Here is a 6200-nt window from a genome sequence, read left to right as displayed (position 1 = left end):
TTTGTGTAGAGGCATTTGAGGCCTCCTGTGGGTGTGTGTACTGACCCCCTAGACCCAGCGTTACCCTGGCCCCTCACTCTTACCTGTTTGATTGCTTCACTCATCAGTCTGAGCTGGGCTGTAGTTGTGGGTGCTGTTTGGTCTGGCAGTCTGATGTTTCTTCCGCCCCCATCTTCCCCTTCCCCCAACGAGCCTAGTTTAAAGCTCACTGGAGGAGGTCCGCCAACCTAGAAGAGAACACACGCTTACCTTTAGGGGAAAGGTGGAGCCCATGCCATCCCAGCATGTGTCTCGTCGTGACGTGCCAGTTGTGGCTGAGGACGCCAAAGCCCTCCTCGAAGCACCATTCCTGTAGCCGCCAGTTGGTCTCCGCGATGCACGTTTCATGCCGTCTACCTCATCCACTCACTAGCAGGATAGAAGAGAAAACCACCTGGCGCCCATCTCCTTCAGCACGCACCCCAGATTGTGGTAGTCCTCCATCAAGTGATCAGGGCTCCTCCTGGCCGCATCGTTAGTACCTACATGGACCAGGACCATAGGGTAATAATCGGTGAGCTGGATTACAGTTTAGAGCATCCCTTTCACGTCCTGAATCCTCGCTCCAGGTAGGCAGTATACCTCGTATGCTGAAGGGTCCCAGCGACAGATAGGGCCCTCCGTACCTCTCAGGATGGAGTCACCAATGACGATCACGCGACACTTCTTCCTCCTGGCTTTCTTGCCTCCTTCAGCTTGCACGGGACGTGGTGTGCGTGGAGTTGCCTCCTCCTCGGTTTCGTCCTCTCTGTCTTTCTCGTCCAGGGCTGCCAGAGCTTCGTACCTGTTCTCCAACTGGACTGTAGGAACTGGTGCTGCCGTGTCTCAAGCAGCCCTGGCACAGGAGGTCACTGTCTGCCACTTAGCAGTGGAGGGCTTATCTTGAGGTGCATCCTCCTTGGTCGTACAACCCTGCAGGGAAAGAAAATAGCTGTTAATTTCTTCCTCTGCCTCCCTGATTCCCCTCAGCCTGCTAACCTCCTCCTGGAACTCCCTCACCTGCGCCTCCAGGGCCCTAAGACAGGCACCTGCAGGACAGGTGTGGGGGTCCCCAGTCCTTGCCCCCCCAGGCCTTGCTGGGCAGCTCCCACAGGTCAGGGGGTTGGGGGACGCCAGCCCCATCACGGGCTCCATCTGGGTGGAGGCCTCAGACAAGCCCCGGGAAGGCTGAGCCCCCCGGGCAGGGGCTCTGACAGCACTCCATGTCAACACCATCATAGGAGTTCCCAGCTGAGTTCAGGTCCTCTAGCCCGCGCTAACAAGAGTCGGTCTCTCGGCCCCTCCTGCTCCCCCTCCAGTGCGAACGCTGGCGCAAACGCTGGCATGCTCTTACAGACCGCGCCTGTTTGTGCGCTCTGTTCACATGGCTCAGGAGCGCGGCTCCCTACCGGCTCAGCTAAGAGGGATCTGGGGCTTCCCCACTGGATCCGGCTGAGCTGCGTCACCCCTCTGCCCCACTTACCTTAGGGGGATCAGCTGATGCTGCCCCCGCTGCTGCTCTGCTCGCCTCTGTTGCTCTCGCCTCCATTCCGGGTCAGGTAAGGGGGCACACGTGTGTGCAAGACACACGTGTGCCTGTGTCCTTACTCTCCCCGCTGCTCCTGAACAGAACAGTTGGAGATGTTTCCTCCGGAATCTCTAAACTAATAATAGTGGATGTCAGGGAGAGTAATGATTTGGGATATATTATTTTTGATCATTTCTGAATTTTTTCTCTCTAAATCCATTCCTGCCAGTGTCAGATAGGATACTAGACTAGACAGACTCTTGGTTGCTGTATGTTGTTTCTTATACTCTTATGAAAAAGTAGCTTTGCATACAGTGGAAACACCTTTTAATAGCAAGATGACTTCTCAATTTAATATCAAATCAAAGGATAACAAAATCCAGTGGCTAGAAGCTGTCCTTAGGCAAATTTAGACTAAGATTCAATTTTTGAATTATGGAAGAAATGGAACACTGGACCTAACTTAAACAGGGATGGGGTGTGCCTTAAGACACTTCATGTATGCCTTTTTCAGAGATGTGCTTAATCAGAATGTACAGACCGTATGCAGGAATCTTTTATGAAATTCAATGGGTCTGTTATGTATAAGATCAGACTAGGTTATCATAATGAGTCTTTCTAGCCTTATCATCTGTTAATCTTTAAATAAATGCATGGAAAGAATGGCTCTTATAACTTCCTCCCTTTACACCTATCCTCCATGAAACTGTGCACAAAGTCACTCAAAATCCTTTTAAAATACTCATATTTCACCATTAAGAAAACAACAAGTAGAACAAAGCTACATCAGACAGTCTCTCTCTTTGTTGTTAGGATGCTTTCTACCCATAGAAGGTGATTCGTCAGCATTCTGCATGAAGTCATAAAAATAATATAAAGGCTCCCTAGTTATGGGCCTATGAAATGGAAACTAAAATGTTGTGTCACTATATGACTAATGATGAAGTGCACAGATGTTTATATGTTATTTCTTTCTAACTGTGAGGATAATGGTGATAGAGGGCTTTTTGGGGGTGATACAAAAATTATGCTAGTACTTTAACAGAACAGGAGTATTCAGTAGAAGCCTCAGGCAGCTGAAGTCCTATCATCTACAAAACTATGTTTCGACAGTAATCCTCTTTGTGTTGCATTTTGCACTAAATGTTAGTTTTATAAATATTACAGCCATCACTTTACCTCGAAGCTATGGAGCTTCTCAACAATAAAAGTAAATGAAAATACTATCACAGTTTTCAAGCTCTTCCCCTCCTGCCCCCCAACTATTATTGTACTGATTCTAGAAAGTTTTGAGATGAAATCGCAGTTAAGAAAGCATGGTAAAACAGGTCTATTTATTGGCTAGTATGGTGCTAATATTACAATTTCTCCCACAAATATTGCTATTTCAGGAAAAAAAAAATAATTTGACGGAAGTTAAGAGTGCATTTTGTATATAAAACTTAAAAAACCTGTAAATTACAGCCTGAAATACTCTTAAGAGTCTTTAACAAATGGAAATCATATTTTAAAAATTCAAGCTCTTTATGGAAACCATAAAGAATGTTATACAAGACAAAAGTAAAATCTGTAAAATCAGTGAACTGAGCAGAATTCAGAAAATGTTGGTGCTGGGTGAATAATAATTCTTTAGGGCCGAGTCCTGGGCCTATTATAAACAATGGAAAAGCTCCTTCAGTCTTTAAAGAGTTGAGGAGTTGTCCCTTTTAGTTTTGTTTCTGTTGGTGCTGTATGTTAAAAGTTGATTAAATGGAAAATTTATTAGATGAAAGTCCAAGGCAACTTGTTCTTCCTGTTCTTTATCCAGGAATTTTTTTCCTATTAATGCATTAAATGATTGGGCATGCTGCTTTGTGAGCAAGGAGATGGGGTTTGCCTAAGTAAGAAGGTTAAGTAGGTCACAGTGGTATAGTACCAATGAACAGGCCAGCTAAAAGGGCTAGTCTGGGAGCTGAAGTGGGGAGTTCACTGGGACGTTTGACCAGCCACTGTTTTTCTCTTGCTGAGTGTAAGTAGGTGAAAGAAGAGAAGGATTTTTTCCCCCCCAGGGCATAGCAGTAAGAGATGAAGAAAGCAGAAGCAGGAAAATCAACAGAATTACTAGAAAATGTTCCAATGCCAAAGCCTCTAGTTGGGAAGAGGTATCAAGAAAGGTTCCGCAGGAATCTGTACTGAATCCAGGATGGTTCAATATCTTCCTTAATGATTAAGATAATGGAATCAACCGCATGCTTACTAAATATCAAGACGACACCAAGTTAGGTAGAATTGTGGACACTCTGGAAGACAGGACTAGGATCCAGAATCACCTCCAGAATAGACTGGAAAAATGATCTGCAATCAATCAGGTAAGATTCAGCAAAAACAAATGCAAAATCCTTCACTTAAGATGAAATAACTGCATACAGAGATACAGATTGGAGAATGACTGGCTAGGCTGAAGGATAGTAGAGAAAGACCTAGATATTACGGTAGGCCCTAGGCTCAAAAAAATGCCAGCAACATCCTGAGGTGTATTCACAGAACTGTCACTTGCAAATCAAGATAAGCAATTCTTCTGCTCTCTTGAGTTTTGGGCCCCATACCTCAGTGGACATCGTGGAAAGAGTCTATCACAGAACAACAAAAATGATCAAGGGCTTGGGAGACAAGACTTATGAGAAAAGGCTGACAGAACTAGGGTTATTAAGCTTAGAGAAGAGAAGACTGAAGGGGGATTTGATAACTGTCTTCAAATACTGGAAGGGTGATGATTGAGAGGATGGAGATGGGTTTTCTCTGTGGCTGTAGGGGACAGGACTAGAAGCAATGGCTTCATGCTGCATCAAGCAAAATTTAGGCTGGAGACTAGAAGGAACTTTCTGACTTTGAAGCTAATCAGGCATTGGAACAGGCTACTTAGAGAAGTTGTAGAATGTCCATCCTCAGAAACTTTTAAAAGCAAGTTAGACACATGTTTGACTGGGATGGTTTTGTTGGGGATGATCCTGACTTGTGCAGAGGGCTAGACTAGGTGACCTGATGAGGTCTTTTCCAACCCTACTTTCCTATGACCTATGATCACAAATGAATATGTACCAGCAAATGCTGTTTCACATTTTAATTGAGCAACATTGGGGAAAATGTGACAAGCATGTTTAAAAATCAGTTTGCTTTCTGAACTTTTTGATGCTGATCTTTTTAGTTGTGAAGACATTGTACTAATCTATCAAGAAAAGAAAAACTCACTAGAAAAGTGCTGAAAAATATAGAGAAACTTAGTTTAAATGTGGGATGGAGTGATGTTTAAAATCAGGAATAGCAGCGATGTTTCGGTGTTTATAAGGTATTGAAAAATCCTTGGAGTTAGGTACCTCTAAGACACATTTGCTTCTCCAGGACTGCAATCAGGCTTTCAAAAACAACCACCTACATTCTGCATCTTGCATGAATACTAAATATTTGTCATAAAAATCCTTTGCATGGCACCCAAGTGAAAGTCTTTGAAAATTCCCCTGCCAACATTTCATTGGTGTTAATTAAGACTTTTAAGTTTTGATCAAAATTCAGAGCTTAAAGTGCAGCCAGATCATATTAACCATGAAAAACCAAAAAACATGAAGGCTGCATTCAGACAATTGTGGCCTTGTGGTATGTGGCACTTCAAACTCATCTGCAGTGCCAAATAATGCACATTCAGATGTTCTCCACACTGCAATGGAGCACTGCCCATGTGTGCATTGCTCTACCTTTTTTTCTGGTGGGGTTTTTGGACCCCTAGGTCGGGCCCTCCTTGTTTAAATGTTGCCCATGCCACATAGTTGGGTAACACAGTGATTTGAAAGACAAGAGACCAGGACACAGGGTTAAGGAGTCTTTCCTGGCCTCAGTTTAAAACCCCCCATATGCAACCCTTCTGGGCTACACATTCAGCAATTTTAAATATGCAATTGCCTATATATAACAAATTTCCTATTATTCTCACATTACATGAGAGAAATGTAATGTCTAGCTTATACTAGTGAAAAAGAGTTCTTTTGCTGGCATAGCTTATTCCCTCAGCAAAATAAATAATACCAGGAATGTCCACATGAAATATTGACTATGCAGGAGCCCAATACTACTGCACAGTAGAGTAGTATGGGAAAAACTATGATGCAATATTACTGCACAGTAGTACTGGGCTACTGTGCCGTAGCATCACAAAAAAGGCATTTGCTAGCAATTGGGTTACTGTGAATTTTAAAACTTTCATTGTGCATTGTATAAACTTGTACAAATGTATACAAGCTTCTACAAGTACAAGTTCCTTGATAATGACCCATGCTTTCGGGTGGGATGGGCTTCATCTCTCTCCTAAAGGCAAGCGTGTCTTCTCTTCCAGGTTGGCTGATCTCGTATGGCGAGCTTTAAACTAGCCTCGCCAGGGGAGGTGGCCGCAGGAAGACAAGGAGATGCCATCTGAGCAGGACAGGTGACAAAGGCAAGAAGTGCTAAGGGCCTGTAGGGGGGCTGTCAGGAAAGCTAAGGCAGACATAGAGCTAGGACTAGTGTCCAAGATCAAGGATAATAAAAAGTCCTTTTTCAAATACATAGGGAGGATGAAGAAGGCACCGGGTAACGTGGGGCCCCTGCAAGGTATGCTGGGCAATGTGGTGGTTGCGCCAGAGGAGAA

The sequence above is a fragment of the Crocodylus porosus genome, unplaced genomic scaffold (assembly GCF_001723895.1).
Source record: "Crocodylus porosus isolate Cpor-Errol unplaced genomic scaffold, CroPor_comp1, whole genome shotgun sequence".
NCBI classification, from domain to species: Eukaryota; Metazoa; Chordata; order Crocodylia; family Crocodylidae; genus Crocodylus; species Crocodylus porosus.
Note: the sequence above shows the minus strand (reverse complement) of the source record.